The sequence below is a fragment of the Schistocerca cancellata genome, chromosome 1 (assembly GCF_023864275.1).
Source record: "Schistocerca cancellata isolate TAMUIC-IGC-003103 chromosome 1, iqSchCanc2.1, whole genome shotgun sequence".
NCBI classification, from domain to species: domain Eukaryota; kingdom Metazoa; phylum Arthropoda; class Insecta; order Orthoptera; family Acrididae; genus Schistocerca; species Schistocerca cancellata.
The window spans coordinates 240,906,552-240,926,837 of NC_064626.1; positions in this window are offsets into that span (position 1 = coordinate 240,906,552).

Here is a 20,286-nt window from a genome sequence, read left to right on the forward strand (position 1 = left end):
GCTTCAGCATGATAATGCCAGATCGCTTACGAGAGCTGCGGTATCTGCAACCGACGCCTTGGGTTCACTGTCATGGATTATCCTCCTTACAGTTCCGATTTGGCACCATCCGATTTTCACCTGTTTCCAAAATTTAAGGAAAACCTTCAAGGACATCACTTTGATAGTCATGATGCGGTGATAGCAGAGGTGAGGTTGTGGCTCCGTCAACAAGGCCAAACGTTACAGTGTGACGTTATCACAAACTGGTCTCTTGTTGGGAGACAATGTTGAGAAATACAGACATGAAAAATACAGATGTAGAATGTTAATAACGTTTGCTTTCTTAAAAAGTTTTAAGACTTTTACACAAAAAACTCAGAGGCTTTGCATTTCAACAAGCCCTCCTACCTTCTTGATGGCGGGAAGCCGCGAAGTTTCATGCCTATAGCAATCCTCTTGTAACACCATAGCTCTAATGCTCTACTAATTTATTTTGCCTTTTTGTTTCATTTAATGTTACATCGTTGAGCTTCTGTAAATGTTGTTGGATTGAATCGATACCATGAGAGTGGTTATTCTTTTCTGTGTAAAAAATTTTGATGTCATGGTTTGATTCCATGCAATGTAGTGTATCTATCATTTAAATTCTTTGTCTCATTTGGAGGGAACAAAACTTAATGTATATAATTGTAATTTTGTTTAAATAATTTTTTATAGAGATACCAATATGTGCAAATGACATGTTCTGTTCAAAGTAACTACTTTCTGCTACGTAAAGACTGATCCTCACTAAAAGCTTTTAGTTATTTTGTATGAGAAAGGTGGTTTGGTTCCCCTCCGGAACGGAACTTAGTAGCGCGCGCAAATTGTGGTTCGCATAGGAAGAAGAGGTGGACTGAGAGTCAGTCGGGCACGAGATACCAAGCTGTCAACTGCTCATGTAAAAGTTGTGTCTTGTGCTGGTGACGAGAGAGGCTCTCCGTGCCGCTTTTCAATGCCTCGGATGGATGTATAAAGAGCTGGAACTGTTCTGGAATTGGTACCTATCATCGCCACCAAGAAATGACAGGATCCAGCATTTCCGCCTGCAAATCCACCCACTGACATAGCACTCGCCACCACGTTGCGCAATCACTGAAAAGAGGAACCAAGGAACTGTAAATACGTAAAGTGAAAGATCAGCTCATTGGATGTTTTAGTGTGCGCAAATATAAGGTAACTTATACTCTAATTCTTATACCTACCTTGATTTTTTATCCCTAGTCACACAACCACTTAGGGTCCTTCCCATGTCAAAAATGCTTACCTACTGTCCATATTGTGAAAATAGGAAAGCCCAGTGTTTACTAATTAATGTCATTTGAAGATAGTAAGAAGACATTAAGTTAAAGTTAATGTAGCAGAACTGAGTAAGATAGTAAATGATGCTTGCTGAAAATAATTTTTCTATTAAAACTGTTTATTAATATTTTGTTACCAACTTCTAAAGTGAATACTCTCAAAACTGTGGCTTATAGAGTTTTCCAAATTAAATGATCACAGTGCAGACTGTTGAAAATCACCCAAAGGTGAGCTATTGTCTTATAAACACATCAAGTTGTGTTCTACTGCAGTAAAATTTGAGAACTATTACTGTTGGAAGTTACATGTTCATGCTTGTTAAGGGCTTGTTTCTTTAGTGTATTGAAGGTGTGTTTAGTTTGCTCTGCTACAGGGGTCAAGATCAAGGGCCCCCCTTCCATTGAAAGTAGTTAAAATGCACAAAGTTAGTTACTTATAGAAAGTTTCAATTACTCTTGCTATTCAAGTGATATTCTGTACAATATTGTGTTCCTCTTGTGTATTAAAAGTGCATATTAATGGTGTAACAGGATCAACAGTTTGTCTATTGTGCTCATACTAGATAACGATTAATGGAAAGACCACTATCTATGAAAACAATAGTTTCTTTATTTAAAAGACAGTGAGAAATAATGTGTTAGTGAATTCCATTTAATTTTCATTCTAAGTAGAAAGGTGTTTAGTTTTGAGAGACTTAATCTATGCACAATAACTAATTTTGCTGTGAACTATATCCATATTTCATGCCAGATAGGAATATGTTTGAAAAGTAATATTGAGCCTATGTCCAATTAAGGATTCTGCAGTGAATATTAATAGTAACATTATTGAGACCATTCAGTTTGACTAAGTTTGACTAAGTCCTCAAGGTAATAGTGTGTTTCGTTATCTAATGTCCTTATGCAAATAGTTTTGTTCTTCTATAACTGTTAACAATTTCTTTAACGTCAACATCTGCTAATGGCCGAGTTCATTGCGCTCTCATATGATAAAGTATAGATTGTGTTTGTCCGTTAAAGTTACTCATACCTATTTTCTTGAACAAGAATGTTAATCATTCTCATGCCTAATTAGGCTGGCGATCGTTTTCTTTATTATCATTTGGACGCTGTGGATAAGTAAATTATTGTTTGTTACCGTTTGAATATTTACATAGTTGTGACTTCCACTTCCGATGAGCCACCTTTCAGAGGGTAACACTGCTCCGTTGCTTTATCCCATAACTGCTTTCTCAAGATAGTTTTATTTCACGACCTGCCTCCAACGTTAAGGTTATGGTACAGTAATAGCAGACGGAAGTGTTATACTCTCTATTGAACTTCTGTTCATTCGTGCACATCTTAGTAGGTTCTCGGACTTCCTTGCTATCAGTATTACATTCATTATCTAGCACTCACATGTTGTTGAAACCTACCGGGTGGTTATAATTAAACTTCCCCTATTTAACACGTTATAACACGGCTAACGGTACCGTACGGCTACCAAACTTGGTAGCACTAATGGCCAAAGTATGGGTTGCATGATTTCTATGCATCACAGCACCACCGTCCAGTTCCAACAATGGCCACCAGGTGTCATGATCAGTCACCGGTATTCATACTCTCACACATCAGACCAGTCACAGTGCACTTGTTGACGTGTCAGAATGGGCTTTGGCAAAAGGAGCAGGGCATTATTGGTGAAGCTCTATTATCAAAACGACGGTAACGACGTAGCTACACTTCGAGGATATCGCTTGCTGAAAGGATTACGGAAGGGTCCTCTTTCTCCACCTGCTGCGCGGAGAGTGACGAAGAAGTTCGAATCAACTGGAGAACTGGGCGTCGCTCCGGGAAGAGGTCGACAACCGGTTGCACCACAGGTGGTTGATAAAATCGCTGTTGCTATGGCAGACAATGCTGCGCGCAGTTCCCGATCGTCAGGCAGTGTGAGTCCACTGCTTCAAACCACTCTCAAATGGTACCCGTACAAGATCCATACCTACAGCAGCTTGCACCACGGGGCGCACAACGACGTGTTGACTTCGATCTCGCAAGGACTGAAGTTGGCGAGGGTGGGCCCTGGACCATCCTATGTACAGACGATGCTCATTTCCCTCTGACGGGTAAGGTGAGCACACAGAATTGCCGTGTCTAGGAATCTTCACCTCCGGTCACTGTGCGTGAGGTTCCTCTCTATGGCGAGCTTGTCACCGTATCGTTTGGCTTCACGGTTACTTTAATCATTGGCCCATCTTTTTTGAACAGGTTGGTGCTCAAGGACCAAAGACGTGCAGTTAGTCTGGCCACTGTAACTATGATATGCTTCTCCAGCAAGTCATACCTGCCTATAGGAGACAGATGAATTGAACTCTACGGGTATGCGAGATGGGGCCTCACCGCACATCATTCGTGAAGTTCACCTGCTTCTCCGAAACCCATTTGGAAACAATCGAATTATCGGCCGATCATTTCCAAATGCTTGGCCCAAACACTTACCTGATCCTGTGATCTCTGGCTGTGTGGCTACCTGAGGAACAGAGTTTATCAGGGGAACATTCACACACGTGCTGATCTGAAGCGCGCTATAGAAAGAGAGGCAGCCAGCACACCTACGGACACGCTTCGTTCTGCTGTGCAGAACGCAATCCTGCGCTTTCAGACTCTTCTGGACACTGTTGGGTGCCATATTGAGCCCCTTTTGTAGCAGTAATGGTGCCGATATATAATGGTATGTTGTACCGTAGCAGCACATTATAAATGTTTCACTTGAATTGATTCTGTGTTATTTCTCTTCCCCATGTCCTTGACATTAATGGTACCATGTTTGGCCCTCGCACGGTAGCTAGTTTCCGTGTTATAGTGTCTTAAACAGGGGAAGTTTAATTATAACCACCTGATATATCAAGGCTGCAGTCGTCGTTTGTCATTCACTCGTGGAGTTCTCAGTCGCTTCTCGGATTTTCCTACTGTAAATGTAACGTCCTTTGGCTACCAAACGCACGTTTTTGAAATCTACATTCTGGTCACAGTTCTCCTTATCTTCCGCTAGTTCGGAGTTCCCGGAGCACTGAGATGAGGTGCGTTCACGGTAGGTCTGAAAAAGTCTTATGTTGTAGTGAATAAAAAATATCGCGTTCATAACATTTTTTCGAAGAATTTTGCTTATGCTATCAGGAAGTAAAATCGAAGTGTGAGCTTACAGAGTGAGAATGCGGTTCCTCGATCTACTTGCTAACATTGTTAATGTTGTTTCATTTAAAGCCCCTATCCATGGAAAAACTCGTAGCCGTAGACAATCAGTACATCTTTTAAGAAATTCAACCTCAAATCAAGCAGTTATTGTCCCTGATGCAGGAAGCAAGCAAAGACTGTCGCCAACTGCTTCCTTTTGGATTGGGTGGTGGTGAGAATTAGTGTCTAGATACCTACTTGTACTGGCAGGCTTTTTTTGTAATCTTCCAGGTCTTGTATAGACTACTGAGTGAAATGGCGCAGTGGTTACCTCTCTTGACTCTCATTCGGGAGGATTACTGTTCAAACCCACGTCCGGCCATCGATATTTACATTTTCCGCGATTTTTCTACATCGCTTAAGGCAAATGCCAAGCTGGTTCTTTCGAAAGGACAAGGCCGATTTCTTTCTCCACATTTCCCTAATCAAAGCTTGTGCTCTGTCTCTAACTAACTCGTTGTCAACGGGATGTTAAACACTAAACTCTTCCTTCTCTTCTTGTATAGACTGATACAACTAGAAACGGGAGACAACCTCACTCGCTACTGCCTAGATCAAACTGATTTTGTGAATAATATCATTTAGGAAATTGTGGAATTTATGTACTATGTAACAATTCTGAAACCTGTCGTGCTGTAGACAGCCTAGTCCTGTTCCTTGGCGGCAACAGAGGAGAAGAAATTTGGAAAATAATTAGAATAATACTGGAAGCACATATCAACAACTGTGCTAAAACAAAGCAGATCAACAAAGAAGTCTACATTAGAGTACAACAGCTCACAGAAACGAGCCAAAAAAGATAAGCAGAATTAAATGGTCACCACAAACGAGTGGACAGAAACAGGCTACCTAAAGAGATTGTAACAACACTAACGTTATCCTACTGTATATGTAATAAATTTTTCCCCTGAATTTCGATAAATTAGTATAATCGATATTCTGGTTTCATTTTTTTTTGTTTCATGACATTATGTTGAAAAAGCTATAAACAATTTTCGATGTAAATTTTAATTTTTATGTCAAATTTCAAGTAATGTTGTAATCAAAGGGAAGTGGAACTAATGTTGGAGATATTGTAAGATGTGAAAGATGTAATTGTATGTCTGGTCCATACATAGGTAATGTATTAGAATATGTGGAATGTAAAACCTTTGGTGAATACCCTGTCTGTAGGGGAGCGGTAAAAGGTGGAGGCAGGCGAGCGCGGGAAAATGCACACGGGCGCCGCACGGCATAACGGGCTCAGCAGTAGTAGTCGGAGTTGGGCATCGATCTGAGAAACACGTGCTGGATCGAGGAGGCTCTCCTGGAAAAAGTGGTTTCGTTGAGCCTCGGATGCGCTGTTTCCGACGTCTATACAGCATGACAATATTCCACAGGCACTAAATGGAAAAGCATTGCGACGCCATGAAGAAGTAAAGTGCCGATATTTCATGAGCCATTGCTGTAATTGCACGTGTGCTTTGTGCCTCGCCGTCTCGCCGCCTGCCGTTCGCCTCATCGATACGAACAGGTTGAAACTTTCAGTACTGTATTCGTGTGGACCAGTGTCACTTTTGCTACATACTGTTCAATAATAACTTAAATTTTACCTGAACTGTCCTATCAATTAATTATCCTCACAACTAACCTAGACAGGGTCCTTTCCGCATGTTGTGCAATCCGAGTGTCCCAAGATGAAGATTTAAGGTTTATGTTAATAATAATTACCTGCAGATCTATCTACGTTAGGATGATGTTTAAAGAACTTTGTTGTTAATGAAATCCTGGACGAATAATATATGTCTGACCAAGTTGGGAGATAATATTGAAATTGGTTTAGTAATGAAGTTTATTTAAATTGAGACAAAAATAACAGTAGTTAAATGAACAGGAAATAAGACAAAAAGAGTGGTAAATCATATATTGGAAATCTAGAATGCTTAAGGCTCTCAATGATCAAACTTTCACTACAGTGATCATAACAGTTTCAGGGTCCCCCCCCTTCTTCTTTCTTTCTTTTCTATTCATTTGAATCCTGAAGTGTGCTGAACTGCTTTGACCAGCAAAGTTAAAGTCAATATAAAACCTAAATTTATCAGTGTTTTCCCTTCTTAAAATTGACTTTGTATGTGTGTTTCAAAAGTGTTATTTCTAGGGTAACCTATGCCCGATTTCAGTCGGATAAAAAGACAAAACACAGGTTGTAGTAAACATTATAGTGTATTGTTGTGTATTTATGGTGTGTCCATATTAGTACAGAAAGAGAGATTCTTAGTTCAGTAGATTTTTCTGGTTCTAAAATTTACCATATAATGCAGTATTACTACGTGTTGTTATGCTTGCACGTACATCCACTTGTACAGGGAAAAACTCACTTAATGCCTAATTAGGCTGGCGACCGTATTATTAACAATTGGTAGCATCTGCTGTGTATGTTTCTTGTCCATCCTAACGTGTATTTGCACTTTAGACTTGCTTGACGTATCATTGTTGTTACTGAGTGAGTGTAAGTCTGATTTTGCCTCCATTCAGGTACACGCGGTCAACATATTTACTAAAATCCTTTCTTATAAGGTGAAGCCCGTCAACTTACCATAGTACAGGCTTTAAAGAGTTAACGCCCGCCCGAGAGGAAGCGTTACAAGATGTTTGACTTTTTCGACACGTATCCCTTAAAGTCAATGCTGCAGTTTACATGCGCCAAAGAAGATGTCCAAAGATAAAAAATCATTCCCGATGATGTTTTCGACACAGATGTCTTCCGCAAAAAGGAGTGTGACAAGGGGAATAAACTAAGACGATCAACAAAAACCTAGTTGAGACGTCCTTTTGTTCGACGATCATCATAGAGCCCAAATGTAGAAGAATGAAGGAAATAAGGGCACAGAATAAAATGAAACTAACTGACAATCACAAGTTGTAATGTCGTTCGAGAAGACCACAACGAATAAATGATAACAGTATCTTGATAAGTGGACTTATGAAATTACTAAGGCTTCTTCATATCAGTGTAGGAAATGTGTCTACAGGTCCTCAACTTTGCTGAAGACTTGACTGATTAATAGTCCATACCTTCGAAATTTTTGATATATATTCATTTCTTAAGTAACTTAGGTCATCTTTTATAAAGTCATTAGTAATATATAACATAGACTCAGTTTATCGGAAACCACTTTTTCGCAATACGTCTGTAAAAAAACACTATGTGCTTTCTACAGCTACTGCGAAAACTTCATGGTATGTTCAATGAGGGTACTAGTGAACGTATACAAATACACTAGGCCTCGATAGATGACCGTTACTTCGCGTGTATGTGCGTTCAGTGCACTGTATACGGGGTGGTCAGAAACAGTCTGAAAAGCTTATCAGGGTATTCCGGGCTTGGTTGTGCTGACAAATAACTGTCAAGAAAAAAAAATTTCGATATGTAGCGCCGTTTATAGGTAATTAGTACTGAACTTAGCCAATCAGACCGCTGCGCACGCAAATTCAAGCGGCCCGCCAGAAGCGGCGTCGCCGAACATGCCCTTCGTTTAGTTTCCTAAAACTGAACAAGAGAGCGATGCAAAAATTGTACGTGGGGCAGTAGTAAGGTTCGAACCCTAACAAAAGGCTGAGCAGTCTCGTGTGCTGTCATCTACGCTACGAGAACATCTGACACTACTTATATCTGGCAGGGCACTTGAATTATCACTAGCAACGGCCTGACAGTCTATCTCCAACGCTAATTAGCTCGGTAACAGCACAAGGTATTGAACTTTTTCCTTACCAGTCATTTCTCAGCACAAGCGATCCTCCAACACACTGACAAACTTTGTGGGCTATTTCTGACCACCGTGTATAAAACGGTAACAGACTGCAGAAAAATCGTGCTCCTGTAACTGAAGCAGTCGTGATCCGATGGAGTGTTACGACAGAACTCAGTCTGTACATGATTTGTTCTCCTTAACGCCAACAATAGCGAGCCATTACATTGCTACACAGAAAGGGAATATGCTTAACTAAGGTCTTTAGTCCGTCAGAAGACAACGCACACTGTTGTTTCAAGCAACGTTTGATCTACAGAGTGTCCCAAAAAACACCAACAAACTTTAGGAACCGATTCCTTATAAAGAAAAAAAGTAAAGAAGTCTAGGATGCATGTGCTCTTAAACGCATACCTTAAGAGGTATGAACACTTCTTCATCTTCGATACTATGAAACAGATCTTTTCTACAACAAGTTCTATGCTTCCCACATTTTGGGAGGACGAAATATTGACCAGAACAAGAAAAAAAATGTAGTAAATGTGGGGTCTAATATGCATCTTTTAAGAGATATAAGCAACAGTAATAGGTTTATAGATACAATGAGCTGTAAACTCGTCGATCAAGCTCATAAAAACATCATTTACAATAATATAAAGAAGGTACTACATAACCTAACGTTCTAGAAGATACGGTAAATAAAACACGTTGAGGTGTAATTTCGCCCTAATAATTACTACGGACTAAAGACCTTAGTTAAGCATATTCCAGCCGGCCGGAGTGGCCGAGCGGTTACAGGCGCTACAGTCTGGAACCGCACGACCGCTACGGTCGCAGGTTCGAATCATGCCTCGTGCATGGCTGTGTGATGTCCTTAGGTTAGTTAGGTTTAAGTAGTTCTAAGTTCTAGGGGACTTATGACCACAGCAGTTGAGTCCCATAGTGCTCAGAGCCATTTGAACCATTTTTAAGCATATTCCCTTTCTTTAACACGTGTTTTCATCTTAGTTTCTGAGTAAAACTATTGACTGGCTCTGAGCACTATGGGACTCAACCTCTGAGGTCATCAGTCCCCTAGAACTTAGAACTACTTAAGCCTAACTAACCTAACGACATCACAAACATCCATGGCCGAGGCAGGGTTCGAACCTGCGACCGTAGCGGTCCCGCGGTTCCAGACTGAAGCGCCTAGAACCACTCACCAGCAAAACTAATAACTGGTAATGACACAGAGTTACTGAAACGTGTTTGTGTATTAAAAATAACAGCTGTTTGCATAACTGGTGAACCTGACACCCCATAATTTAGCCTGGCTCCGATGAAACTTTCACTCCCAACTATTCTCTCTTCATTATGCTACTGAAACGTTCACGTTATTAATGTTTATAGTAGTTAAATCCAGGTAGCGCATTAGTTGAGACATTAGTCTTATGTTTGAGAAGAGGTGCTTTTGAATTCACATCTGGCCGTATATTGCATATTTAGGTTTTCTATGTCTTTGAGAAACAACTCAGGGCAAATTCCGGTATCTTCCACCTCACTCTACTCTAAACCAAGCTTGTGTTTCAACATTGGCAGCAGGTTAAACACTTGCGCTCGAATATCTGCCTGGCCTTGTGTTACGTTCTTCCCAAGGCAATAAGCATTGATACTTTTGCAATCAAACAAGTCGGTTTTGTAGAAGTAGTAAAGAGCTACCGTTGTGACACTAGTGATACGGAAATTAAAATCACGTCAGATGTTCCGTCTGAAGCAGTTTTGCGGATGTAATCAGTCTCCGATGCCCAACCAGAAGGCAGCATACATCAAAGTGATGTATACCCACTGCGTTATTCACAAAATTGAATGATGAAAGTTGCGGAGAAATATCAGAAGGACTAAATCAGGCCAATAAATTTAAGTGAAGTGGAAGTCTGTTCCCCTTTGACTGTTCCGACAGTCGCGTGTTCCAAAGCACTCCGTCATTGGTACAGTCCGCAGAGACTACAGGTTCGAGTCCTGTGTCAACATGCACTTTATGTGTTTGTCGTTTCCCAGACATCGTATGTGAATTGTGAGTCAGTATAATTTATTCATCTACAAGCGATATACATCACGAGAGCTCAACAACAGGTAACTCTTGGTTGCACGTTATGAAACGAACGCAGAAAATTAAATAAAAAAGAAATTCTACTCCACAACAGGCATTTCTTGGGTGCACGTTACTAAACGAACGCAGGACATTACGCGAGGAAGAATTTCTGCATGTAAGATAATAGATACGAACAGATGATTAAAATAAAATGTAAGAGACAATAAATATTTATACGAAAAGCTCTCCCGGGGAGGTGCGGCGCAGTTGTTATTACGGTGGATCCACATGCGGGAGCTGAAATGGCCATCCTATCACCCATATTTTAGTTTTCAGTAGTTCCAATAAATCTAATAAGACTTTTTCTCCAAGCCGGCCAATGTGGCCGAGCGGTTCTAGGCGCTACAGTCTGGAAACGCGCGACCGCTACGGTCACAGGCTCGAATTCTGCCTCGGGCATGGATGTGTGTGATGTCCTTAGGTTAGTTAGGTTTAAGTAGTTCTGGGTTAATGGGGTTAATGATCAAGAAACATTCAAGTAGTTGTAAAAAATTTTCGTAGTGAGGTAAACTATTATATGGTTATATGTATGGCAATAGCAACTTAAGAAGTTTGTTTTGTTGTTGTTGTTGTGATCTCCCGCAACATGGCTGCAAGACCAACGGAGAAGACATTTTGCAAAGTTAATGCTACAACTGCAAGAGGGCACTGATAATTTAATTAGTGAAAAGGACGGAGATCCACCGCACTTCCACAACAATGTTCGTGAGTTCTTGGGTATGAAGCTATCACGAAGAAGGATAGGTTGTGCATCAGATGGCAATCTCCAGTTGCTAGCGTGGCCCTAACATCCTGCGGACCTGACACCGTGTGAATTTTACCTGTTGGGTCAGACCTACACTTCCCGAAAACATTGCTAACTTACGAGGAAGTATCAAGGCAGCTCTGACTGACATCCATGCGGACACTTTGGGGCGAGTGTTGGCATAATTTGACCATAGACTGGACGTGTACAGTGTGACTAATAGTTCAAAAATGGAACATAAAAAAGCTTCTTGAGTTGCTGTTTTCATACATATCTATACTAACAATAAATTTGTAAAACTTTCGTGTCTGTTTATTTGTTTGAACACGCTTCTCCAATACTGTTAGACGAATTTTCATGCGGTTTTCACAGGTAGCTTGAGAATAGCTTTGGCACCGACAGGCGTTCGAAACAATCTGATCACGGAAAAAATAGATACTGTGATTTATAGTTTCATCTAAAACTGTTGTATTTACCTGTTTCTCTGTTTGAACGCACTCATGTGCAAAACTACTAGACGAATTTTCATGGGGTTTTTACAGGTAACTGGACAATAGCTTGGAGCACCGTATAGCATTTATTTCATCAAAATGGGATCACGCAAAAAAGGTATCGTAATTGAAAGTTTTTCCCATACTAATATTATAAATTTCATAACTAACCCCTGAACCGATTTTAATTAAATTTGGTATTGAGATAGCTTGAAACCTGAGGAAGAACACAGGCTACCTTGGTAAGTGTGTAGTTCAAGATGCTAATTGGTTTGTAGAACATTATGTGAATTAGAGAAAAATATTTACTCTTTGATCTTTATGACATATGTGAAAAAACTTTTACTGGTTATATCTGTTACGTCATACAGTTCAAAGTATTTACCCTTTGAATTTTATCATATTTGTGAAATTTTTTTTATTGGTATGCGCTACGTGATGCAATTCGAAGTAATGAATATAAGGCTTATATAGTCTTCAACGTGTTTCACCCATTGTACAACACTATCTGTTGCATGATGTACACAGTGAATAATGTATAGCTACTTCAATAGCACAATGTATGGAGGTGCATTCCTGTCCATGGCCCTCTGTACGCAGTGCTGGGCAGCGACGCCGCACATGCCGACGTATTGTGCTTTGGTACAGCTTGGGAGGGGTGAGAGCAGAGCGCACATCAAAGCTGCGCAGCAGCTGATGTTATTGCATGTACGGTAGCTTACTTACTCACCATATCTCATGATTACGGAACTACTGATACAGTAGCGAAGCCTCAGGTAATAGCTAGTAATCAATACAAATATTTTGTACAATCGTCACAATTGTCTAGATCATTGCGAATAAATCTGTGTTTGCTTCGCCTGTTATGATGTCATCATCGACGGTACTTAAGACTATTATCTTCCTTCCTTTCCTATTTTTTCTTTTCTTCAGTTTTTGTAATTTGGCACTTTTCGTATAATCGGGAAGAGGTAGTCAGCTGTTTAAGTCACTAGTCTCGTTTTCAATTAATTGTTGCCTTCGCATGACGTCGGTGATCGTTGTATGTGTAAGCCATCTTCAATGTATACTGGTTTGATTCCTTGAACGACTAACATGTTTCGTACAACTTGTGACTATGGTGACGTTAAAGAGGAAACAGCAATTTCCTACGGTCCTTTTTATTTTATCCATTATAAGATGGTTGCTGAAAGGTATGCGAGGGTGAAAACAATATTATGATTTCTTATACAACAACATTTTCTACTGATGGTCACGATTTCTCTTCGTTTTCCACACGACACGTTTCGGGAAATAATTTGCGATATCAATTTTTTTCGCATGTGATGGTATTTATAAACATGCTACTCTGTTATTCTGGTGACTTCACTGTAGTGTAAACATTTGCGATTTTGTAAGATATTTTCCCTAAAGATACGTAATAAGCACAAAATTGCGATGAAGGAGAGAAATAAGAGGAAGAAAGCCCCCAACCTACTTACATGCTTAAAATACACTCCCTAACGAAATCGGTTGGTAGAACATGTTCTGAGACATCGAGGGATCGCCAATTTAGTATTGGAGGACAGCGTGGAGGGTAAAAATCGTAGAGGGAGACCAAGAAAGGAATACACTAAGCAGATTCAGAAGGATGTAGGCTGCAGTAGGTACTGGGAGATGAAGAAGCTTGCACAGGATAGAGTAGCATGGAGAGCTGCATCAAACCAGTCTGAGGACTGAAGACCACAACAACAACAACAACGAAAAATGTGAAGCATCCAGATGACGCGGTCGAATGTCAGTTTTACTTCACACACATATACTCCATCGAGGGGTGTGTAAATCAGTTAATTGCAGTTCTCTGTGACACGTAGAATGGCCACCAGAGTGCATTAGTGTAGTTCGTGATTAGTCTCGTTACTAAGACTGGTATGGTATGTAAGGGTCGTGAACAACGTCAGATGTTGAGTGGTCGCTGTGGAGGACGCGGAGGTGCCACGTATTCATGTGAAACAGCTTTACCAGCTCCTGACAGAGATTTAAGGGGTCTCATTGTAGCTCACATTGTGGCTCACTATTTTGCCTGTATCGTGCAAGTTCCAGATTTGTCGGTGTAGACTTGTGACACTGGCCCGGTGTTGGACAGCGTGAGAACATGAGGGCAGGCACACTCATCGCCAAGGTTCCGGTCGGCCACATTAGACTATCACAAAGGAGGATCGCAGTATTATGTATCAAGCACCACCGTTACCCCAACGCATCTGCGCCTGCCCTCAGAGAACAAGTAATGGTCTCCCTGCACCAACCAGTCTACGTCATCCCGCACCATTAGTCGGAGACTAACGGCAACCGGACTGGGAAACTACCGTCCCATGCGTTGGCTGTTGTTATCACCATAACCGAAACGGCTGCGTTAGCAGTGGTGCCGTGATTGGGACGCATGAACTGCTGAGGAATGGCGTCGGATTGTGTTCAACTATGAATCGTAGCTTCTCACAGCTCTGGACGACAATCGTCGGCGAATATGGTGGCGACCTGTGGAGACGTCCCATTCTTCCAGTGTTTGGAAGACACACAGCGGTGTTACTCCTGGTGTCATGATATAGTCGGCGACCAGGTATGCTGGTAATGATTAAGCGAAAAACTGTAGGTGATGTTTCATCTCTCTGTGCTAAAAGGAATCCATTAAACAGGTTACACAATAAATCGGTCTAATCTAAAGGTCGTAAATTCAGCTGAATGCCTAGGAATTGCAATTTAAATTGGAAAGAAGTCAAACAAAGGACTGTGTTTTATTGGCAGAATACTTGGAAAATGCAATAGATCTACTAATGAGACTGCCTACAGTAGCTTGTCCGTCCTCTTTTTGAATACTGCTGCGTGGTCTGGGATCCTTACCAAATAGGATTAACGGAGTACGTTGATAAAGTTGAATGAAAAGCAGTACGTTTTGTATTATCTCGGAATAAGGGAGAGAGTGTCACCGACATGACACAGGATTTGGAATAGACAGCGTTAAAATAAAAGCGTTTATAGTTGCGACGGAATCCTCTCACCAAATTTCAATCACCATCTTTGTTCTCGGAATGCGAAAATATTTTGTTGACGCCGACCTACATTGGGAGAAACGATCATCATAATAAAATAAGGGAAAGCAGAGCTCGCACGGAAGCACGTTGGTGCTCGTTTTTTCCGCGCTGTTCTAGAGTGCAGTAATAGAGAATTTCTGTGAAGGTGGTTCGATGAACCCTCTGCTAGGCACTTGAGTGTGATTTTTAGAGTATCCATGTAGATGTAGATGTAGTAGATATGACAGTATCGGGTGGCATTTTTCAACGGGACGATGATTGTCCACCCATGGCGCTTGTGTATATAAACCGTCTGCGTGACATGGAGTTACTTCCATGATCAGATCTGTCCCCGATAGAGCATGTATGGTACCAGGTCGGACGCTATATTCGTCCCATTGCCAGTATCCAGGATATCAAGGACTGATTACAACAGTTGTGGGTCATCTTGTGTAAGGAGACGATACTTATCAGCATGACGTTCGGGTTTCTAGACTGGGTAAGTAGTCTCCCACTGACAAGGCATTTATAAACATGACTCGATTTTGTAATCGCAGAAATAACTTCATATTTAGCTAGTTCCCCTCTGGGTCCTTCAGATTTTTCGGGTAGTGTGTATCCATAAAGATTTGAATGATTTGTCGTTTTTTAGGCGAAAATTGTTCTCTGGATACATTACATTTATGTGACGTTTCCTGTCTAAATTAAATTATATTCAGATTTTATATACCACTAAATTAAATTACTAAACAGGTGAGAACAGAATCTGCACGGAACAAAATTTAAAATGTTTCTACTTCAATAACTGGCCATATAACACAGTATAAACACACGAAATGTTTATTATAAGTGCGGGTGTCAGTCACAATTTTCCCCATCAACTCTGAATGTTCTGACGATACTCCATACGGTAGCTGTAAATACCTATTGTGGATGTGCGGCAGTTGACACGTTCCAGCTAAACATTGCCGACAATCTTCTCTCCGTGGTAGTCTGTAAAGTCGTACTTATATTACGATGGATCAACACAGTACCCCGTCGCTCATAGGCCTTCCGCTGGCTCAGTACCTTGTCAGAGGTGTTACGGTACACGGGGATAATAACAACAGTTCATTACCTTTAAGCCACGAAACATTGCGAGGTATGTATTTGTTATGGGTGGCCACAAGGCCTCCTGCTAGGAGTAGTCACGTAGGATAAAATGGCTCTAAGCACTATGGGACTTAACAGCTGAGGTCATCAGTCCCCTAGACTTAGAACTACTTAAACCTAAGGACATCACACACATCCATGCCAGAGGCAGGATTCGAACCTGCGACCGTAGCAGCAGCGCGGTTCCGGACTGAAGCGCCTAAAACCGCTCGGCCTCAGCGGCCGGCTCACGTAGGATAGATGATAGTGTTTTAGCAGCAGTTAAGTGTGCAGTAGAAAAACAAGTACTTTAAGGTTTTGCTGAGTCAACTGCATATTTTATAGACGTAAACTTCCGATAATTTAAACTAATAATCAGAACAATTGGAATCTGTAAATCTGTTAAAGGGAACAAGATGATGCTCTGAGGTTCCCCACGAATGATATCACGCTGGCTGAAAATCTGAATATTGAGAAAAGAGGTACCTGGAGAAAACTACTAGTTCTGGCAATATCTACAGTAATTATCATTCGAACTATCTTCTAAATGGAAAAGTTTCCGCTGTGTTTTAAGCGCAGGCTTTCACAAGTTGCTCTGGGAAACTTTTCCGGAATGGTCGGAGCAAATAATCTAGATCCAAATTCGCTCAGTTTCAAGACAATTGTGCGAGTTGTTGTTGTATCACAGTACTTCCGTCCCAGCCGCCATGCAGCGCCGTGTTCAAGTTCCTTACTTCCGGAAGATACAAATCTGGGTTGTTCTTGAAGAACGAAGAGACCGTAAACGCACGAACTTTCAGACGGTTTCCACTATAAACTTCACAAAATTGCTTTCCATTGTTACTTAAATGTTATAAATGAATTTTCCATCAATAAATAAACTGCTCGCAGAAAAAGTACGGAAAAACATTATTAAGTTGGGCCAACCTCCTATGACACGTATAGCTTCGTTTAAACCTAGCTTGTGACATCTTCAGAGCTTCAGCCAACGTTTTCGATCAAGTGACCAAATATTGAATTAAACGAGGTTAAATTACATAAAAATAACAGCTATTATTTGAGAATGTTGACCGAAAATGCCATGCGTATCTTGTAATCATTCAGAATAACAACAATTCGGACCATATTTTTGGCATACGAAAACAGCCCATTGCACCTCCAATCATGTACAGCATGTCCAGCGAAGGAATCTCTGCTTTCAAAATTAAATATCTACAAAACTAAGGTCGATAGACGAATATTTATTGTGACAGCTGTAAGAATTTTATACATAAAATGCACATTAGTTTCTAACTAGTCTGAAGCGCTGCTAATAGATGGCTCTAAAATCGCAATACGTGGTACCCTTAAATATTCCGCCGCTGCTCAGGGTGATCAGTTACACTTTTGAAACGGGAACGTAGGTTAGCGTACCGACTGAAGAGTTTGATCTCTTGTACTTCATTAAACAAAGTGTTTTTATCGTATTAGTATACCAGAGATTAGGAGACAGACCTACGACAGCAAGACGCTGTTTTTAAACTCGATGTAATGTTCCAAAAGGAGCCGATACGACACTAATTCGCAAACTCTTCGCCGCCAAATTCCGACAGACAGGCAGCGCGGCTGATGGTCTAGCGGGGAATATTAGCTCCAGGCAAACTGCAGTTACTTCTGAAAAAGTCGCCACGGTTTCTAGAATTATTCAGCAAAATCCAAGGAAATCCGTCTGAATAATTGCAGCAGAGATCGTCTGAAGCGTTCCAGAATGCAAATTACTGCGACAGAGCTTGCACGGGTTTCCATTCCAAATCCGTCACCACCAGGCCATACCTATATGAGCTGGGAACTAAAACTGCGAACCTAATTTCACAATTACTGCTGATGGAAGATTTGATGTTGCCTGCATCAGGTTCACAGATGACGCACACTTCCACCAGAACAGAGCGGTAAATAAACGCGACTGGCGATTCTGACATTCGGAAAATCCCAGTTTGTGTGAAGCGAAATACTGTATCCTCCAAAAGTTACTGTTCCGGATGCGATCTACAAACTGCCGTCGTCTACTCGTAGCGTCTTTGGCCAGTAATCAGACGTCCTCAGTCCCGGGTTCGAACCGCGACATTGCACAAATTTTGAATAAAAATCGTCAACAATGGCAGCTGAAGACTTCCGGCATAAGAAGTCACCCTCCTTGTGTCAACGCTCTCCTCAAAGAGGGGCGGAGGAGCCCTAGGGGTGGGAAACTGTCCTTGAAAGGGGACGAATCAGCAGTGATCCACAGCAAGACGATGGAGAAGGCAGTGGAGACCACTGCATTAAAAAGACGTATTATGTGTATTCATATGGCATGTGGAAGTACAAAAATTTTCAGGTAAGGAAAAACCAGAAATACAGTAAGATATATCAATGAGGAATGAAACAAATAGCAAATGCAGGGCAGCCAATGCGAAATGACTGCAGTACAGATGCGAAAAAGTCGAAAAAGAAATTATCATCGGGAGGACTGAAGACTGAATCAGCATATAGAAACCTTAGTTGAAATTAAAAGCTAGGATGCCAAAATTAAGAGTGCAGTAGGAATTCCGCTGCTAAACGGAGGTGAAAGAGCAAATACACTCCTGGAAATGGAAAAAAGAACACATTGACACCGGTGTGTCAGACCCACCATACTTGCTCCGGACACTGCGAGAGGGCTGTACAAGCAATGATCACACGCACGGCACAGCGGACACACCAGGAACCGCTGTGTTGGCCGTCGAATGGCGCTAGCTGCGCAGCATTTGTGCACCGCCGCCGTCAGTGTCAGCCAGTTTGCCGTGGCATACGGAGCTCCATCGCAGTCTTTAACACTGGTAGCATGCCGCGACAGCGTGGACGTGAACCGTATGTGCAGTTGACGGACTTTGAGCGAGGGCGTATAGTGGGCATGCGGGAGGCCGGGTGGACGTACCGCCGAATTGCTCAACACGTGGGGCGTGAGGTCTCCACAGTACATCGATGTTGTCGCCAGTGGTCGGCGGAAGGTGCACGTGCCCGTCGACCTGGGACCGGACCGCAGCGACGCTCGGATGCACGCCAAGACCGTAGGATCCTACGCAGTGCCGTAGGGGACCGCACCGCCACTTCCCAGCAAATTAGGGACACTGTTGCTCCTGGGGCATCGGCGAGGACCATTCGCAACCGTCTCCATGAAGCTGGGCTACGGTCCCGCACACCGTTAGGCCGTCTTCCGCTCACGCCCCAACATCGTGCAGCCCGCCTCCAGTGGTGTCGCGACAGGCGTGAATGGAGGGACGAATGGAGACGTGTCGTCTTCAGCGATGAGAGTCGCTTCTGCCTTGGTGCCAATGATGGTCGTATGAGTGTTTGGCGCCGTGCAGGTGAGCGCCACAATCAGGACTGCATACGACCGAGGCACACAGGGCCAACACCCGGCATCATGGTGTGGGGAGCGATCTCCTACACTGGCCGTACACCACTGGTGATCGTCGAGGGGACACTGAATAGTGCACGGTACATCCAAACCGTCATCGAACCCATCGTTCTACCATTCCTAGACCGGCAAGGGAACTTGCTGTTCCAACAGGACAATGCACTTCCGCATGTATCCCGTGCCACCCAACGTGCTCTAGAAGGTGTAAGTCAACTACCCTGGCCAGCAAGATCTCCGGATCTGTCCCCCATTGAGCATGTTTGGGACTGGATGAAGCGTCGGCTCACGCGGTCTGCACGTCCAGCACGAACGCTGGTCCAACTGAGGCGCCAGGTGGAAATGGCATGGCAAACCGTTCCACAGGACTACATCCAGCATCTCTACGATCGTCTCCATGGGAGAATAGCAGCCTGCATTGCTGCGAAAGGTGGATATACACTGTACTAGTGCCGACATTGTGCATGCTCTGTTGCCTGTGTCTATGTGCCTGTGGTTCTGTCAGTGTGATCATGTGATGTATCTGACCCCAGGAATGTGTCAATAAAGTTTCCCCTTCCTGGGACAATGAATTCACGGTGTTCTTATTTCAATTTTGAGGAGTGTAGATAGAAAGCGTACACTGAAGATCTCTATGAGGGGACGGTTTAACTGATGACGTGGTGGAAGACTAATTTGAAGTCAACAGGTATGACATACGGAATCTAGTGATAGAGTCGGAATTTAAAAAGCTCAGGAAGATTTGAGATTATATAACGCAGAAGAGATAGATAACTTCGGAATTTCTGAAATGAATGGATGAAGGGGCAACCGAACAATTGTTCAAGTTGGCGTGTAGAATCTATGAGACTAACGACGCGTCGTCAGACTTTCGTAAAAACATCATCCACACAATTTCAAAGATAGCAGTTCCTGACGAGAATAATATACTAAAGGATGGAAAAGAAAACTGATGCTCAGTAATATGACGATCAGCTTGACTTCTAGAAAAGGCAAAGACAACATAGAGGCAATTCTGACGTTGCGCTTGTAATGGAAGCAAGTTGAAGAAAACCCGAACGGAGAT